General features: G+C 38.0%; 1 protein-coding gene across 3 annotated transcripts in view; it reads left to right on the forward strand.

The window, feature by feature from the left end:
* Window positions 1-20,404, forward strand: part of TAB3 (TGF-beta activated kinase 1 (MAP3K7) binding protein 3) — a 101,735-nt gene that overhangs the window by 20,775 nt on the left and 60,556 nt on the right. For 2 of the 3 annotated variants that reach the window (XR_010940113.1, XM_067724420.1), the window contains exon 2: window positions 18,859-18,982. The exons of the other annotated variant lie outside the window; for it this stretch is intronic. The gene's annotated coding sequence lies outside the window, so the exon portion shown is untranslated. The remainder of the gene's footprint in view (window positions 1-18,858; window positions 18,983-20,404) is intronic. 3 annotated transcript variants of the gene reach the window in all.

The raw sequence follows: 20,404 nt of genomic DNA on the forward strand, positions 1-20,404 counted from the left end.
GTCAAATGTTTTTTCTGCATCTGTTAAGATGATCATATGATTTTTATCTTTCATTTTGTTAATGTAGTGTATCACACTGACCGATTTGCAGGTGTTGCACCATCCTTGCCTCCCTGGGATAAACCCCTTTGATTATGGTGTATGATTCTTTTAATGTATTGTTGACTTTGGTTTGCTAATATTTTGTTGATGATTTTTGCATCTGTGTTCATTAAGGATATTGGCCTGTAATTTTCTTGTGCTATCCTTGTCTAGTTTTGGTATCAGCCTAATGCTGGCCTTGTAAAATGAGTTTGGAAGTGTCCTCTCCTCTTCTATTTTTAGAGGAGTTTGGGAAGGATTTGTATTAATTCTTCTTTGAATATAGAATTAACCAGTGAAGTTCTCAGGTCCTGGACTCTTTGTTTGTTGGGAGATTTTTGGTTACTGATTCAGTCTCTGTAATAGTAATTGGTCTATTCACATTTTCTATTTCTTCATGATTCATTCTTGGAAGGTTGTGTGTTTGTAGGAATTTATCTATTTTTTCTACGTTGTCCAGTTTGTTGGTGTATAATTGTTCATTGTAGTCTTTTATGATCCTTCATAGTTCTGTGGTATCTGTTGTAAATGTTTGTTAATTTTGTCTCCTTTTTAAAGAACCAGCTGTTTGTTTCCTTGATCTCTTCTTTTGTCTTTTGGCCTCTATTTTATTTGTTTCTACTCTGATCTTTGTTATATCCTTCATTCTACTAACTTTGAACTTTGTTCTTTTTCTAGTTCCTTGAAGTGTAATATTTTGTTATTTATTTGGGATATTTATTGTTTCTTGAGGTAGGCCTCAGTTATTATGAACTTCCCTCTTAGAACTGATTTGCTGCATCTCATAATTTTTGGTGTGTTGTATTTTCATTTGTCTCAAGGTATTTTTCCATTTCTCTGTTGATCTTTTAGTCTTTCAGTAGCATGTTGTTTAATCTCCACTATTTGTGCATTTTCCAGTTTTCTTTTTGTAATTGATTTCTACTTTTATACCATTGTGGGAAAAGATGCTTGGTATGAATTTATTTCTTCTTACAACTTGGTAAGTTATATATTTAAAATATTTGTCCATTTTATCCGAATTTTCAAATTATGGGCATTACAGTTATGCCCTTTTATCATTTATTGTCTACAGATTCCTTACTGAATGTTCCTCCTTTCTTTTCTTAATAGCTTTGAGGTATAACCGCACATTTCACCCACTCGAAGTGTACAATTTTGCGGTTTTTATAACATTCACAGAGTTGTACAACCATCAGCATAATCAATTTCAGAACAAAAAGGAATGCTGCACCCATTAGCAATCACTCCCCATTTTCCCCGAGCTCCTTCTTGCCCCATCAGCCCTAGGCAATCACAAATCTTTTTGCCTCTGTAGATTTTCTTCCTGAAATTTTCACATAAATGGAATCATGCAATTTGTGGTCTTTTGTCACTGGCTTCTTTCACTTAGCATAATGTTTTCAAAGTTCACTTATATTGTAGCATATTATCAGTACAGTTGACTTTTGAACAACAGGGGTTTGAGTTGTGTGGATCCACTTATATGGGGACTTTTTTCAGTAGTAAACACTATAGTACGACACAGTCTGCATTTGGTTTAATCTGCAGATGTGGAACCGTGAATACAGAGGAACTGTGTACACAGAGGAATTATGTATGTGGAGGGCCAACTATAAGTTATACTCAGATTTTCAACTGTGTGGAGGGTTAGCAACCTTAATCCCTGTGTTGTTCAAGGGTCAACTGTACTTCATTTCTTTTTACTGCCAGATAACATGCTACTGTATGGATATACCATATTTAATTTATTCATTCATCAGTTGATGGATGTTTGAGTTGTTTTCAGTTTTTGGCTATTATGAGTAATGCTACCATGAACATTCATGTACAAATTTTTGTGCAGACATATGTTTTTATTTCTCTCGGGCCTTTTTCATTCTTGATACTGGGTATATGTATCTTTTTTTCCTCCTTCTCTTTTTAAAAAGAATTTTACTAGAGGATTAGCACTTACAGTAATTCTTCCAAAAGAACCAGCTGTGTTGGTGTTTCTTTATTTTGTTAATATCTGCTTTTATATTTATTATTTTTTTAGGATTCCTTTTGCTTTTATTTTTCTAACTTCTTAACAAGGGTGGTTAGGTATTAATTTGCACCGTTCCTTCCTTCCTAACATATGCAGTTAAAACTACACATTTCAAGTATGTCTTTACTTGCATCCCATTATTTTTGATATGTAGTATTTCCATTATAGTTTCACAACATATTTTAATTTCCATTGTAATTTCTTCTTTGATCAATGGGTTATTTTAAAGTGTATTTTTTAATTTCCACTAATATAAGAATTCTCTAACTGCATATTTTATAATTGTTTTCTGGTTTAGAGTACTTTCTCTGAGTGATTTCAGTCTTTTTAAATTTCTCGAGATTTACTTTATGGCTCAACATGTGATCAGTTTTTGTAAATATGTAAGACCTTGAAAAGAATATATTCTGCAGCTGTTGTATGCAGAGTTCTGTATATGCCCATCAATCAGATTTGTTAATTGTGTTGTGTTATCCTTACTGATTTGTTTTTGTTTTTGTTTTTTTGGCGGTACGTGGGCCTCTCACTGTTGTGGCCTCTCCCATTGCGGAGCACAGGCTCATCGGCCATGGCTCACGGGCCCAGCCACTCCGCAGCATGTGGGATCTTCCCAGACCAGGGCACGAACCCGTGTCCCCTGCATCGGCAGGTGGACTCTCAACCACTGCGCCACCAGGGAAGCCCTTTACTGATTTTTTTTGTCTGCTTATTTCAACTACTGAGAGATACCTTAAAATCCACCACTATGATACTAATGTATGTGTATTTCTCCTATTAGTTCTGTGAGCTTTTCCTGTATATATAATTTGAGGTCATTATATCAAGTGCATGTAAATTTTTAGAAACTATTTATTTATTTGGCTGTGTTGGTTCTTAGTTGGGGTACGTGGGATCTTTCGTTGTGGCGTGCAGGCTCTTCTTTGCGGCACATGGGCTTCTATCTAGTTGTGGTGCGTGGACTCTCTAGTTCTGGTGTGTGGGCTCCAGAGCGCACAGGCTCAGTAGTTACAGTGCGTGGGCTTAGTTGCCCCGTGGCATGTGGGATCTTCGTTCCCTGACCAGGGATGGAACCCACGTCCCCTGCATTGGAAGGCAGATTCTTAACCACTGGTCCACCAGGGAAGTCCCAAGTGCATATAAATTTAGTTAATTATGTTCTGGTGAGTTAAACATTTTATCATCGTTGAAGTGACTCTTTTAACTGTAGTGATACTTTTTCTTTGATGTCTGTTTTTTCTGAAACTAATTTAGCTATACCATCTTTATTTTGGCTAGTGTTTGCATGATATATTTTTTTTTCTTTCAGCCTTTCTGTATGCTTATGTTTAAATGTGTCTCTTGAAAGAGACCATATGTTTGTAGATTGTTTTTTTAAGTCTGATAATCTTTCTCTTTTTTCGGAACATTCAGTCCATTTGTATTTATGTAAGTACTGACATTTTGAGATTAAATACAGCAGCACATTTTTGTCCCACCTGTTCTTTATTTTTCTCTTCCTTTTATTTGATTGTTTTTATATCAATTTTCCTTTATTGGTTCAGATATCACATGTTCATTTTAATTATTTTCATGGTTGCACTCGCACTTCCAGCATGCATAGGTCACTTATCAAAGTCTAGTGTTAACTGATAGTTTTATCTTCCTCCTGGTTGAAGCAAGAACGTTAAAATACCTCTGTTCCGCTTACTGATCTCCTGACATACATGCTCTTGTCCTGTAACTTAATATTCTGTATGTATATTTTTCTACAAAAAGCTGTACATATTCCATGTATATAATTTAGTGGGTTGGAAGATAAGTTGCTGTACGTATTTTAACCCCCACAGGACATTATTATTTTATACAATCAATGCCCCATTAGATTTTTCACATTCTTACTTAAACTTTCATGGTTCTTCATTCATTTCTGCATCTGTGACCTTCCATTTTGGGTCAGTTTTTTTGCTTTATGACTTTTTAGTGAATTGTGAATTCTGTTTTTATTTGTCAGAAAATATATTTCATTTTCACTCTTTTTTTAAAAATGTATGTATTGTTTTTCAAGTTCTTTTCCCATTTAGGTTATTACAGAATATTGAGCAGAGTTCCGTGTGCTATACAATGTGTCCTTGTTGGTTATCTATTTTAAATACAGTAGTGTGTATATATCAGTCTCAAACTCTGAATTTTTTTTAACTTTTTATTTTATATTGGAGTACAGTTGACTAACTGTGTTGTGATAGTTTCACTTGTACAGCACAGTGGTTCAGTTATACATATACACATGTCTATTCTTTTTCAAGTTCTTTTCCCATTTGGGTTGTTACATAATATTGAGCAGAGTTTGCTGTGCTATATGGTAGGTCCTTTTTGGTTACCCTTTTTTTTGGCTGCACTGGGCGGCATGTGGGATCTTAGTTCCCTGACCAGGGATTGAACCTTCACCCCTTGCAGTGGAAGCACAGAGTCGTAACCACTGGACCACCAGGGAAGTACTGTTTATCCATTTTAAATATAGCAGTGTGTACATGTCAATCCCAAACTCTCTAACTATTCCTTCCCCTCACCCTTACCCTTACCCTTACCCTTCTGGTAACCGTAAGTTTGTTCTCTAAGTCTGTGAGTCTGTTTGTTTTGTAAATAATTTCATTTGTATCATTTGTTTTAGAGTCTGCATGTAAACAATATCATATGATATTTGTCTTTCTCTGTCTTACTTCACTCAGTATCATAATCTCCAGGTCCATCCGTTTTGCTGCAAATGGTATTATTTCATTCTTTTTAATAGCTGATTAATATTCCATTGTATATATGTACCACATCTTCTTTATCCATTCATATGTCGATGGACATTTAGGTTGCTTCCATGACTTGGCTGTTGTAAACAGCACTGCAGTGAACATTGGGGTGCCTGTATCCTTTCAAACCATAATTTTCTCCGGATGTATGTCTAGGAGTGGGAATGCTGGATCATATGGTAGCTCTGTTTTTAGTTTTTTAGGGAACCTCCATACTGTTCTCCATAGTGGCTGTACCAATTGACATTCCCACCAATAGTGTAGAAGAGCTCCCTTTTCTCCACACCCTTTCCACCATTTATTGTTTGTAGACTTTTTGATGATGGCCGTTCTGAATGGTATGAGGTGATATATCATTGTAGTTTTGATTCACATTCTTCTAATAATTAGCAGTGTTCAGCATCTTTTCATGTGTCTCTGGGCTGTATGTATGTCTTCTTTGGAGAAATGTCTATTTAGATCTTCTGCCCATTTTTTGATTGGGTTGTTTGGGTTTGTTTTGATATTGAGCTGCATGAGCTGTTTGTAGATTTTGGAGATCAATCCCTTGTCGGTTGCATCGTTTGCAAATATTGTCTGCCGTTCTGTTCGTTGCCTTTATGTTTTGTTTATGGTTTCCTTTGCTTTGCCAAAGCTTTTGAGTTTCATTAGGTCCCATTTGTATATTTTTGTTTTTATTTCCATTACTCTAGAAGGTGGATCGAAGAAGATATTGCTGCGATTTATATCAAAGAGTGTTCTTCCTATGTTTTCCTCTAAGAGTTTTATAGTATCAGGTCTTAACATTTAGGTCTTTAATTCATTTTGAGTTTATTTTTGTGTATGGTATCAAAGAATATTCTAATTTCATTCTTTTACATGTAGCTGTCCAGTTTTCCCAGCACCACTTATTGAAGAGACCGTCTTTTCTCCATTGTATAGTCTTGCCTCCTTTGTTTTAGGTTAATTGACCATAGGTGCTTGGGTTTATTTCTGGGTTTTCTACCTTGTTCCATTGATCTATATCTCTGTTCTTGTGCCAGTACCATACTGTCTTGATTACTGTAGCTTTGTAGTATAGTCTGAAGTTGGGGAGCCTGATTCCTCCAGCTCCGTTTTTCTTTCTCAAGATTGCTTTGGCTATTCGGAGTCTTTTGTGTTTCCATACAAATTGTGAAATTTTTTGTTCTAGTTCTGTGAAAAATGCTATTGGTAGTTTGATAAGGATTGCATTGAATCTGTAGATTGCTTTGGGTAGCATAGTCATTTTCACAATATTGATTCTTCCAATCCAAGGACATGGTATATCTCTCTGTATCATCTTTAATTTCTTTCATCAGTGTCTTACAGTTTTCTGCATACAGGTCTTTTGTCTCCTTAGGTAGGTTTATTCCTAGGTATTTTCTTTTTTTTGTTGTACTCGTAAATGGGAGTGTTTCCTTAATTTCTTTTTCAGATTTTTCATCATTAGTGTATAGGAATGCAAGAGATTTCTGTGCGTTAATTTTGTATCCTGCTACTTTACCGAATTCACTGGTGAGCTCTACTAGTTTTCTGGTAGCATCTTTAGGATTTCTATGTATAGTGTCATGTCATCTGCAAACAGTGACAGTTTTACTTCTTTTCCGATTTGTATTCTTTTTATTTTTTCTCTTCTCTGATTGACGTGGCTAGGACTTCCAAAACTACGTTGAATAAAAGTGGTGAGAGTGCACATCTTTGTCTTGTTCATGATCTTGGAGGAAATGCTTTCAGCTTTTCACTGTTGAGTATGTTGTTAGCTGTATATATGTTTGTTGTATATGGCCTCTATTAGGTTGATGTAAGTTCCCTCTGTGCCCACTTTCTGGAGAGTTTTTATCATAAATGAGTGTTGAATTGTTTCAAAAGCTTTTCCAGCATCTATTGAGATGATCATGTGATTTTTGTTCTTCAGTTTGTTGATGTGGTGTATCACACTGATTGACTTACGGATATTTAAAAATCATTGCATCCCTGTGATAAATCCCACTTGATTGCGGTGTAGGATCCTTTAATTGTGTTGTTGTATTCGCCTTGCTGGTAATTTGTTAAGGTTTTTTTTTTTTTTTTTTTGCGGTACGCGGGCATCTCCCATTGCAGAGCACAGGCTCCTGACATGCAGGCTCAGCGGCCATGGCTCACGGGCCCAGCTGCTCCGCGGCATGTGGGATCTTCTCGGACCGGGGCACGAACCCGTGTCCTCTGCATTGGCAGGCGAACTCTCAACCACTGCACCACCAGGGAAGCCCTGTTAAGGATTTTTATGTCTGTGTTCGTTAGTGATATTGGCCTGTAATTTTCTTTTTTTGTATTATTTATGTCTAGTTTTGGTATCAGGGTGATGATGGCCTCATAGAATGAGTTTGGGAGTGTTCTTCCCTCTGCAATTTTTGTAGAAGTTTCAGAAGGATAGGCGTTAACTCTTCTCTAAATGTTTGATAGATTTTGCCTGTGAAGCCATGTGGTCCTGGGCTTTTGTTTGTTGGGAGTTTTTAAATCACAGTTTCAATTTCAGTACTTGTGATTGGACTGTCCATATTTACTATTTCTTTCTGGTTCAGTCTTGGGTGATTGTACTTTTCTAAAAATTTGTCTATTTCTTCTAGGTTGTCTATTTTATTAGCATATAGTTGTTTGTAGTAGTCTCTTATGATCCTTTGTATTTCTGTGGTGTCTGTTGTACCTTCTCCTTTTTCATTTCTAATTTTATTGATTTGAGCCCTTTCCCTGTTTTTCTTGATGAGTCTGGCTAAAGGTCTATCAATTTTGTTTATCTTTTCCAAGAACCAACTTTTAGTTTCATTGATCTTTTCTGTTTTTTTCTTCATCTCTGTTTAATTTATTTCTGCTCTGATCGTTGTTTAGTGTTGTGTTTGGATAGCTCTCTGTCTCTGCCTCCTTTTTTTTTGGTCACGCCACACAGTATGTGGGATTGAACCTGTGCTCCCTGCAGTGGGAATACAGAACCTTAACCACTGGACCGCCAGGGAATTCCTTGCTTTTTCTCTTTTGTGTGTATATTTCTTATAGATTTTTGGTTTGCGGTTCCCATGAAGTTTTGCTATAGCAGTCTGTATATATAAACAAGATTGTTTTAAGCTGCTGGTCTCTTAATTTGAAACGTTATTTCCCGTTTCCTGCATTTGTGCTCTCCTCACCATTGCCGGTTTTGATAACATATTTGTGTGTAGATGCTTTCCTACCTTTACTGTATGTTTGCCTTTACCAGTGAGCTTTCTCATTTGTATATACTTGTTTGTAGTTGTGGCCTTTTCTTTTCTGCCTAGAGAAGTTACTTTAGTATTTGTTGCAAAGTTGGTCTGGTGGTGTTGAATTCTCTTAGCTTTTCGTTGTCTGTAAAGCTTTTGATTTTTTTGTTGAATCTCAATGAGAGCATTGTTGGGTATTCTTGGTTGTAGGTTTTTCCTTTTCATCACTTTAAATATACTGTGTCACTCCCTTCTGGCCTGCAGAGTTTCTGCTGAGAAATCAGCTGAAAATCTTACGGGAGTTCCCTTGTATATTATTTGTTGCTTTTCCCTTTTGCTTTTAATATTTTTTCTTTGTTTTTAATTTTTCTCAATTTGATTATTATGTGTCTCTGCATGTTCCTCCTCGGGTTTATCCTGCCTGGGACTTTCTGTGCTTCCTGGACTTGGGTGACTGTTTCCTTTCCCAAGATAGGGAAGTTTTCAGCTATCATCTCTTCAGATATTTTCTCAGGTCCTTTATCTCTTTTTTCTCCTTCTGGGACTCCTCTAATGTGATTGTTGTTGCATTTAATGTTTCCACAGAGGTCTCTTAGACTGTCTTCATTTCTTTTCATTCTTTTTTCTTTATCGTATTCTGTAGTAGTGATTTCCACCATTCTGTCTTCCAGCTCACTTATCCTTTTTTCTGCCTAACTTATTGTGATATTGGATTCCTCTAGTGTATTTTTTATTTCAGTTGTTGTATTATTAATCTGTTTGTTTGTTCTTTAGTTCTTCTAGGTCTTTGTCAAACATTTCTTGTATCTTCTCGGTCTGTTCCTCCATTCTTTTCCTGAGATCTTGGATCATCTTTACTATCATTACTCTGAATTCTTTTTTGGGTCAATTGCCTGTCTCCACTTCACTTAGTTGTTCTTCTGGAGTTTTATCTTGTTCTAACACCTGGGACAGATTCATCTACTGTCTCATTTTGTCTTACTTTCTGTGATTACCGTTTGCATTCCGCAGGCTGCAGAGTTGTAGTTCTTGCTTCTGCTGTTTGCCCCCTGGTGGATGAGCCTGTCTCAGAGGCTTGTGCAGGCTTCCTGGTGGGAGCAACTGGTTCCTGCCCATTGGTGGGTGCAGCCGGGTCTTGTCCGTCTAGTGGGCAGGGCCATGTCAGGGGTTGTGCTTATGGGGCAGCTGTGGGCTCAGGAAGACTTTAAGCAGCCTGTCTGCTGATGGGTGGGACTGTGTTCCTGCCCTCTTGGTTGCTTGGTCTGAGGCATCTAAGCACTGGAGCCTATAGGCTGTTGCGTGGGGCCAGGTCTTGGTGAGAAGATGGCAGCCTCCAGGAGGGCACATGCCAATGAGTACTCCCCAGAACTACTGCCGCCAGTGTCTTTGTCCCTGCATTGAGCCACAGCAGCCCCACACCTCTGCAGGAGGCCCTGTAATACCAGCAGGAAGGTCTGGCCCAGGCTCTTATGAGGTCACTGTTTTTTTTCCCTGGTTCCTTGTGCACACGAGACCTTGTGTTCCCCCTCTGAGAGTGGAGTTTCTGTTTCCCCCAGTCCTGTGGAATTCCTGCAATCAAACCCCATTGGCCTTCACTGCTAGATTCTCTCGGGCCTCCTCCTCCCGTTGCCAGACTCTCAGCCTGGGGAGCCTGACGTGGGGCTCAAAACTTTCACTCCTGCAGGAGAGGTTCTGTGGTATAATTATTCTCCAATTTGTGGGTCACCCACCCAGCGGGTATGGGATTTGATTTTATTGTGATTGTGCCCCTCCTACCATCTCACTGTGACTTCTTCTTTGTCTTTGGATGTAGTATATCTTTTTTTGGGAGGTTCCAGCATTTTTTTGTCAATGGTCATTCAGCAGTTAATTGTGATTTTGGTGTTTTCGTAAGAAAAGGTCAGCTCACTTTCTTCTACTGCACCATTGTGTCTCCGCTTTCTTAATTTTCATTCTTGATGGGTGTTTTCTCTGCAGTGGAATACTTGGTTGGCAGTTGTTTTTCTTTCTGCTACTTAGGGATTCCATTACATATGTCTTTTAGCTTCCATTTTTGTTGTTGAGAATTAAGCTATCCATGTAACTGTTGCTTCTTTGAAAGTAATCTTTTTCCCCCTCGGGATGCTTTTAACTTTTTGTCTGCTGATTTTCAGCTAGGAATTCATTGACATCCTTAAATTTGTGGTTTGACATTTTTAAATCATTTTTGGAAATTTTCAGCCATTCAAGTTTTGCTTCTACTCTATACTGTCTTTCCTTTCCTTCTGGAATTCCAATTAACTGTGTCGGATGTTATACCTTCACACCATATCCCCATATTGCTTATCATGTATTTATTCTGAGCTTTTTTTCCACTGACTTGTCTCTGATTCAGTGTCTCAACTGTGTCCATTGGCTGTTAAACCTGTTCATTGGATGATTAACTTCAGTTTTTGTATTTTTCAGTAACAAAATTTGTTTGCTTCTTATAAAAATCTGGTATATCACTTTTTATAGTTTCTAGTTCATTGGTGAGACTTTTCAGTTTGGCTTCCATTTCCTTGAACCAAAGTGTGTGTTTCGTAATTCCAATATTTGGAGTCTCTGTGAGTGCTTATTGTTTTATATTTCTGTGGCTTTTGATCTTATGTCTGTTGTTTTCCCATGTGCCCAGTTGTCTTTAATTGTTTGCTGGGCATTGGATTTGAAAAATTACTTGAGAAATCATTTGAGACCAGGATGATATCTTACAGGAAGGATTTTTTGGGGGGGGCGGGGGGTGGCATCTGCTTGAGGGAATCTAGGATTACTTAGTCAAATCTCAGCTTTTGAGATTTCTCTGGGCCAACTGGATGACTCAAGGCTAAATTGCTTTCAATTTATGGACTGTTCAATTTCCGGTTCACCCATATTTCTAAGGTGCAGCCCTTTAGGTTCCTAACATGAGGGTAGCGAAGAGGATTTTCCTTTTGTCTCTCTGGGCCTACCCATCTGTCAGATACAGTTTAACTTCTGGTTTCTTCTGGATTGTTGTGCTCACCTCTCTGAATTCCAGTCCTTTAATGTATCTGAAAGCACTATCCTGTTGGTTCTTTGATCCTTTAAGAAAGTCATTTCTTACATTTTGTCCAACTTTATTATTTGTCTTCAGTGGAAAGATTGGTTTGGGCTTCCCTGGTGGCGCAGTGGTTGAGAGTCCGCCTGCCGATGCAGGGGACACTGGTTTGTGCCCTGGTCCGGGAAGATCCCACATGCCGTGGAGCAGCTGGGCCCGCGAGCTATGGACACTGGGCCTGCATGCCTGGAGCCTGTGCTCCGCAACGGGAGAGGCCACAACAGTGAGAGGCTCACGTACTGCAAAAAAAAAAAAGGAAAGATTGGTTCAAATTACCTAATATGCCATAACCAAGAGAAGGAGTCTTCCCATTAGCTCTTTATGGCAGAACATGATTTTGTCTTGTTTTCTAGGTCAGACTCAGCCCCTAGTTCTCTTTAAATTTTGTTTGATGTAGCTGTACTCACTTGGATAACTTTGCACATTTTCATTAAAAGGTTACATTGTGTGTGTGTGTGAAAGTATAAATAAGTTGTTACCTGATTATTCAGGATTCAGGATTTTAGTCTCTTCCACCTAGGGCAGTTTCTAGTCCTTGACAGTGGACAGGTTTATTGTATTTAAGTTTCAGTTAAAAATAAGTCTCTGGAATGACCTTAAGAACATGAAATCCCTCTTAATTACTATTGAAATTGGGATGTACAATATCAACTAAGTTTTTTTCCTTTCATAGAAAAGAATGTTTTCCTAGTTATACTATAAGTGTCATGACTTCTGTTTTAGTGTACATATTTGTAGACATAATATATGTCTTTGTGAAATAGAAAAAAAGGAGGCAGTTCTGCTGAGCTTCTTGTTTGCTGTATTATGAAAGCTCTCGAGCATCCTCTTGAATGAATATGGTGCTTTACAAGTTACAAACATTTTCCTTCTGCATAAATTAATTCCTACATCTTGTGAGGTGTGGTATTAAGCAAAGGATTTGGAAACAGGGCCTAAGAGAGGTTAAGTAACTTGTCTGTGGCTCCACATCTGGTGAGTGGCTTATGTCATCTATGATTATTATAGTGTTTTATTTCAGCTGTTGTGGCCTGTTAATGCTTGCCTGTAGATGCTCACTGACTTCCCAGTTTTGTCATGTTATGCTTTCTTCTTTCTGTACACCATGTAATATAATGACCTCATGACTCATGTCCTGAAGATTGAGACAATTGGGATATTACTCCTTCATATCCCATCCTCACTGCCTCTCAGCCCACCCCATTTCTAGAATATGGTCACACCAGCCCTGGAATTTGCCAACTCCTCTGCCCTGTTGGAAAGCTTGCTTTGTCACTAGTCTTTTCTCACCCCACATGTATAGTCAGTCCCTTTCCTTCTCTTTACACATGCCTCAATTTTTCTGATTCTAAGAAAGATGCCTCTTTTTTTTCCAGTGCACTTGCCATCTTTCTTGTCACTCTTATGGTTAGACTCAAACTGTCTAACTTCCTTACTGGGTATCTTCTGTAAGCCTTCCTTTCTTTCCTAATCGCTCTTTATAAGATCCTAGCCAAAATCTCGTTTGCTCTGATCCTTTGAATCTTAAGGAGAGCAAAAAGCTTTTCTGCCTCAGACCCTTTTCCTAGCAGTAGAGTCAGTGCTTCTATATGTCTGGTGGTGCTTCTGCTTCTGAATGGTACTCACATCTCATTTTCAAAATCCTTGTAATGAAAACATTGAACAGTTTTCTTACGTTAGGAATGTGGATGTCAAATGCCCTTGTTTGCTTGGGGCATGTTCAATTACATAGTGTTCAGTTACTACTTATTTAAGGGTATGAGGATGCCACCTCCTCAAATTTAGTAATATTCCATTTTCTCTTGAGAACTATTGTGTCTGTGTGTGGTTTGTTTTTTTTATTTTGTCCCTGTCCAAGGATTCTTTTCTTGGAAGTTGATTCATCAGTTTTCTCTCAATCTCACTCACAAAACTGTCATGCTTTAAAATGTTGGTAGAAGGGCTTCCCTGGTGGCGCAGTGGTTGAGAGTCCACCTGCCGATGCAGGGGACACGGGTTCGTGCCCCGGTCCGGGAGGATCCCACATGCCGCGGAGCGGCTGGCCCCGCGAGCCATGGCTGCTGAGCATACACATCCGGAGCCTGTGCTCTGCAACGGGAGAGGCCACAGTAGTGAGAGGCCCGGGTACCGCAAAAATAAATAAATAATAATGTTGGTAGAATTGTGAGTGGTACCAGTACCTTTTGAATGTCCTGTTTCAAACCTTTGCACTTTTCCCTTTTCCTTCTCTTTTAATCCTGCATCATTTCTGTTGTCCACTTCGATTATTTTTCTTCAGTAAACTTGATTTACAAGAACTCATCTTTCCCTTCTCTGAACTCTTTTTGTTATCAGGGTACAGAGTACATATGTTCTTTTTCACCAGCTCAAGAGTAAGCTTTAAGACAGGGCATGGGCAATTAAAAAAAAAAAAGACAGGGCATGGGCTTCACCCTTTTGCTTTATCACTTATTTTTTAAAATAAATTTTTAAATTATTATTTATTTTTGGCTGAGTTGGGTCTTTGTTGCTGTGTGCGGGCTTTCTCTAGTTGTGGCGAGCAGGGGCTACTCTTCATTGCAGCGTGCGGGCTTCTCATTGCAGTGGCTTCTCGTTGCGGAGCACGGCCTCTAGGTGTGTGGGCCTCAGTAGTTGAAGCTCATGGGCTCTAGAGCACAGGCTCAGTAGTTGCGGCGCACGGACTTAGTTGCTCTGTAGCATGTGGGATCTTCCCTGACCTGGGTTCGAACCCATATCCCCTGCATTGGCAGGTGGATTCTTAACCGCTGCACCACCAGGGAATCCCTGCTTTATCACTTATTGCAGGGCCTTGCATATAATAAGATTCAGTAAATATTTAAGTTTATATTTAATATTATAGTTAATTATAAGTTATGCTGATAATTATAATTACTAATTAATATTATTAATCATAATATTAGTTAATGTTAATTGACGTTTAAATATAATGGTTTTGGCTCTTTAAGGATTTTACCTCTGGACTGCCTTAAGAACCTTCTCAGTAGTTTTATATCTTTAGCTTCTTTTTCTGTGATCTCTGTACAAAAGAATGAAAATCATCAGCTTTTAAGTATTATTTTGAATACATTGGGTTTTTTCTCCTTAAAGGACTCTGTCGTGACTCCTCGTTGATTGTTTTTATTTTTAAATTTTTATTTGTGAACATTTCCAAATGTACACAAATAAAAAGTTCAGTGATCCTCTATGCTGCAGACATCAACATTTCTCCATACTTCTTTCATCTTCCCCCTATAGCTTTTTTTTTTGCTGAGAATTTATGGCATATCCAAAACATTATTTCATCCCTAAATAACATGTATCTAAAACAACACATTTTCTTACATAACCACAATGCATTGTCATGTACAGCACACCTGGTAATGATTCCTTAATTGTGTATACAATACTTACTAGTCCATGGTCAAGTTCTCCCAGTTGTCTAAAAAAATTTCTTTTGTAGTTGGTTTGTTTGATTTGTGCGAGAGGTCAGGTGTTGACAGCCTGATCCCTTCATAAAGCCCCACTTTTCACCCTAATGCTTTTATTATTCATTGATTACAATTGCATGGATTAGTTATTAAATTAAAAATTGCCAAATTAGCTGAAACTTTTCTCTCTGGAAGAACTTTTTCCTCATTCACTAAGGCTAGTTGGTTAACCTAAAATATCTAGTTAGTTCTTGAGTAGTTAATACCCTCTACTGGGGAAAGAAGACTCTGCTTTCTTTTTTAGCTAGTAAGACTCTTTAGATTATTTCACTAAGGCCTATAGTAAAGTATTTTTTTTTCCTTCTTGAGGAAGTTAAAGTTATTCTTGAGTGGTAGATTAGTGATTTTGTGGATTGGGTTATGGGGAGGGCCTCCCAGTCCTGAGTGAGCAGTTCAAGTTCTCCTGAGAAGGTACAGCGGCGGGGGGCGAGGGGGCGGTGGATGGTGGGGAAAGGAAAGGAATACAAAGGAAAAAAAATATACCCCCTTCACTGTTGGGATTTGTACTGAAGGTGTGGTGCTCACTTGGGGTGTGGAAATTTCAAACGTTCTTTTACTTTCCCAGAGAATAAATTAGACTCAATAAAGATTCTGTATAGACGCAGTATAGAGTCATTTAAATTTAAGGACGTATGGCCCTTAAAGGGTCTTAGCACAGTTTTGTAATCAAAACCATTCGATTTTTTTTTACATCTTTATTGGAGTATAATTCCTTTACAATGGTGTGTTAGTTTCTGCTTTATAACAAAGTGAATCAGTTATACATATACATATGTTCCCATATCTCTTCCCTCTTGCGTCTCCATCCATCCCACCGTCCCTATCCCACCCCTCTAGGCGGTCACAAAGCACAGAGCTGATCTCCCTGTGCTATGCGGCTGCTTCCCACTAGCTAGCTATTTTACGTTTGGTAGTGTATATATATCCATGCCACTCTCACTTTGTCACACCTTACCCTTCCCCCTTCCCATATCCTCAAGTCCATTCTCTAGTAGGTCTGTGTCTATTCCCATCCTACCCCTAGGTTCTACATGACATTTTTTTTCTAAAATTCCATATATATGTGTTAGCATATGGTATTTGTCTTTCTCTTTCTGACTTACTTCACTCTGTATGACAGACTCTAGGTCCATCCACTTCATTACAAATAGCTCAATTTCGTTTCTTTTTATGGCTGAGTAATATTCCATTGTATATATGTGCCACATCTTCTTTATCCATTCATCCGATGATGGAAACTTAGGTTGTTTCCACCTCCTGGCTATTGTAAATAGAGCTGCAATGAACATTTTGGTACATGACTCTTTTTGAATTATGGTTTTCTCAGGGTATATGCCCAGTAGTAGGATTGCTGGGTCGTATGGTAGTTCTATTTGCAGTTTTTTAAGGAACCTCCATACTGTTCTCCATAGTGGCTGTACCAATTCACATTCCCACCAGCAGTGCAAGAGTGTTCCCTTTTCTCCACACCCTCTCCAGCATTGATTGTTTGCAGATTTTTTTGATGATGGCCATTCTGACTGGTGTGAGATGATATCTCATTGTAGTTTTGATTTGCATTTCTCTAATGCTTAATGATGTTGAGCATTCTTTCATGTGTTTGTTGGCAGTCTGTATATCTTCTTTGGAAAAATGTCTATTTAGGTCTTCTGCCCATTTTTGGATTGGGTTCTTTGTTTTTTTGTTATTGAGCTGCATGAGCTGCTTGTAAATTTTGGAGATTAATCCTTTGTCAGTTGCTTCATTTGCAAATATTTTCTCCCATTCTGAGGGTTGTCTTTTGGTCTTGTTTATGGTTTCCTTTGCTGTGCAAAAGCTTTGAAGTTTCATTAGGTCCCATTTGTTTATTTTTGTTTTTATTTCCATTTCTCTAGGAGGTGGGTCAAAAAGGATATTGCTGTGATGTATGTCATAGAGTGTTCTGCCTATGTTTTCCTCTAAGAGTTTGATAATTTCTGTCCTTACATTTAGGTCTTATGAGGTGTCACCTCACACTAGTCAAAATGGCCATCATCAAAAAATCTACAAACAATAAATGCTGGAGAGGGTGTGGAGAAAAGGGAACACTCTTGCACTGCTGGTGGGAATGTGAATTGGTACAGCCACTATGGAGAACAGTTTGGAGGTTCCTTAAAAAACTACAAATAGAACTACCATATGACCCAGCAATCCCACTACTGGGCATATACCCTGAGAAAACCATAATTCAAAAAGAGTCATGTACCAAAATGTTCATTGCAGCTCTATTTACAATAGCCCGGAGGTGGAAACAACCTAAGTTTCCATCATCGGATGAATGGATAAAGAAGATGTGGCACATATATACAATGGAATATTACTCAGCCATAAAAAGAAACGAAATTGAGCTATTTGTAATGAAGTGGATGGACCTAGAGTCTGTCATACAGAGTGAAGTAAGTCAGAAAGAGACAGACAAAAACCGTATGCTAACACATATATGTGGAATTTAAGAAAAAAATGTCACGAAGAACCTAGGGGTAAGACAGGAATAAAGACACAGACCTACTAGAGAATGGACTTGAGGATATGGGAAGGGGGAAGGGTAAGCTGTGACAAAGCGAGAGAGTGGCATGGACATATATACACTACCAAATGTAAAATAGCTAGCTAGTGGGAAGCAGCCGCATAGCACGGGGAGATCAGCTCTGTGCTTTGTGACCGCCTAGAGGGGTGGGATAGGGAGGGTGGGAGGGAGGGAGACGCAAGAGGGAAGAGATATGGAACATATGTATATGTATAAATGATTCACTTTGTTGTAAAGCAGAAACTAACACACCATTGTACTCCAATATAGATGTTAAAAATAATAATAATAAATAAAAAAAGAACATGTTTGGTTTTCATTCTCAAGGTTTACAGTTATAAAACCTAGAGGAAAATAAAAAGTTGGTAAACATTATTTCAAGTGCTGGTGGTAACAAACAGACAATAACTTTTGTAGGCATTTAGGAAGGAGAGAAAACTGATTCAAGTTGATGGGGAGAATGTGGGGTGAATGTGGGGTGGATTTTGCGTTGTCACATCAGAGATCAGAAAAGGCTGTTTCACGTGGTAGAAAACAGCCTTCGTATAGGTGCAAGTACTTCTTGCTCATACTTGAAGTTCAGTTTTCAGGTACTGTTTAAGATAAAGTAACTAAGAAGTTAAAAAGTAAGAAAAAGTATAGTAAAGTGCTAAAAAAATACATTATAAACAGGCTATGTTATTTTAGCTCTACTGTGGTTATAAAATGAGGTTGAGTCAGTAGATTAATTAGAAACTTATATGCATCATGGCTCTGATACAAGCCAGTATTTGCCCTAAAATGATAAGGTTAACATTGAATTATTAGGTTTACCGAGAACGAAGATAGTTTCTAAATGATGGAGAGAGAGAATGCTCATCTGTCAAAATAAGCCAGTAAGGGCTTTTTTTTTCCCTTAAAGTAGCAGTTTTTTAAAAGTTGTATACTATTTTGGCTATGCAATTGAAAATTTTATAGATGCTTGATAGTTCTGGGCTTCATCCTTTCTTCTCTAGATAGAATGGGGGGCTCATGATGGTAAGTCACAGCCAGGTGTGCTACAAAAGCCTTAAGAAAACAGGCAGTGGACTATCTTTTTGTCTTTCTGAAGTGCTCTCAGAAAGACAAATGGAGAATTTAATTACTGTAGAAGATATTTGTGACCTAAAGGAAAAGAAGGTTCCGTTTGTGATGATACTTGGGAAGGAACTGCTTGCCCTAAAAGTGTGGCCTAGCATCCTGTCTGTTGTTACTTTAAGTCACCAGAAGTCTATGAGTTTTTGTCATTTTTCTGTATTGAGTTAAGAAGTTAATAAAAGGATAACTTAGCTCCTCATTTTGTCAGATTTCAAGTCTACTGAAAAGAAGGTGCTTTGAGAGCTGGAGATGTGAGTAAGAGTCCAGTGCCAGGGTAATTTTTTAATTTTTAAAAAAATAGACTTTATTTTTTTGGAACAGTTTTAGTTTTTCAGAAAAATTGAGAAGATAATACAGACAGTTCCTTTATACCCTGCACCCAGTTTCCTTTATTATTAACAGCTTACATTAGCATGGTATATTTGTTACAACTAGCCAATATTAAAAGTGTTATTAACTAAAGTCTATACTTTATGCAGATTTCCTTAGTTTTTACCTAATGTATTTTTTCTCTTTCAGGATCCCACCAGGGCCCTGTATTACAGTTAATCGTCACGTCTCCTTAGGCTCCTCTTGACTGTGACAGTTTCTCAGACTTCCCTTGTTTTGATGACCTTGGCAGTTTTGAGGAGAATTTGATCAGGTATTTTGTAGAATGTCCCTCAATTGGATTTATCTGATGTTTTTCTCATGGTTAGACTGGGGTTATGGGTTTTTAGGAGGAAGACCACAGAGGTAAAGTGCCATTCTCATTCCATTATATCAAGGGTACAATTATTTATCACTATTAATGTTGACTCTGGTCACCTGGCTGAAAATGTTTGTCAAGTTTCTCCACTGTGAAGTTACTTTTTTATTTTTTGTAAAAACTTTGTTCCATGCTGTGTTGTTTGGAAATAAGTCACTAAGTGTAGTCCACACTTAAGGAGTGGGAAGTTTTGCTCCATCTCCTTGAGGCTCTTCTACGTAAGTTACTGGGAATTCTCCATGGGAGATTGTCTCTTCTCCCCCATTTATTTATTTATTTATTCAGTCATTTCTTTATGTCAGTATGGGCTTACAGATATTTGTTTTATATTTTGGGTCATAATCCAATACTACCTTATTTATTTTGTTGCTCAAATTTTTGCTGTTTTGGCCATTGGGAGCTCTTTTGGTTGGCTTCTGTGTCACTCTGACATGCCCCCATCGTCATGGGGTGTTTTTTGTTATTTTTTTCGGACACTTCCTTATTTTCTGGTAGTACAAGATTCTCCAGGCTCATCCTGTATATCCCCTATCCCAGTTCTAGAATCAGCAGTTTCTCCACAAAGTCCAGATTTCTTTTATTAGAGAATGCTATTGGAAATCAAGATCTGGGTGCTAGGTGTACTTGTTGCTACTAGAGTTTTGCTGTTTCTAGGCCTTCTTAGCTGAAATCCTGTGTATATATTACCTGTATATTTATGCATATTTATAAGTATTTCTATGCATTCATTTCTGTATATATATCAGTATTAAGGTAAACATGAGTTCATATTGATGTCTCCAGCTCTAATCCATTACTACATAGGTCATTCTAGCCTCCTCCCCTTGCTTTTCTGTAACCTCCCATTCCAACAGTGAGAAATCTGGCTCCCACCATTCACCATCCATTTACTTAATTGTTCAGTCCCAGTGTACATGTATAGTTGTATATCAGTTTTGTTAACCTGATACCCTGATGGGTAACAATATCAGAATTGTTAACCTGTACCCCCATGGGAAACAGCTTTATCAGCTAGAATACAATGCTTATGTACAGTTCCTTTTACCTTTAGTCTTACAGGCTCCACTCATTTCCAAAGTTCTTTCAGTCAGCACCTTTCCCCCCATCCCCTGCAGTGATACTGTTTCATACATTTGTAATACAGTTAGATTCTGTTATATGGTCTCCATTCCTTCCTGGGACCCCCTGACTTTCTAAAGGATTTTTTAAAATTTGCATACTTTAAGGTTCATTCTTTGTATTATAAAGTTCTGTGGGTTTTGACAAGTGCATAATGTCATGTATCTACCATTACAGTATCATACAGAATAATTTCAC

The sequence above is a fragment of the Pseudorca crassidens genome, chromosome X (genome assembly GCF_039906515.1).
Source record: "Pseudorca crassidens isolate mPseCra1 chromosome X, mPseCra1.hap1, whole genome shotgun sequence".
NCBI lineage: Eukaryota > Metazoa > Chordata > Mammalia > Artiodactyla > Delphinidae > Pseudorca > Pseudorca crassidens.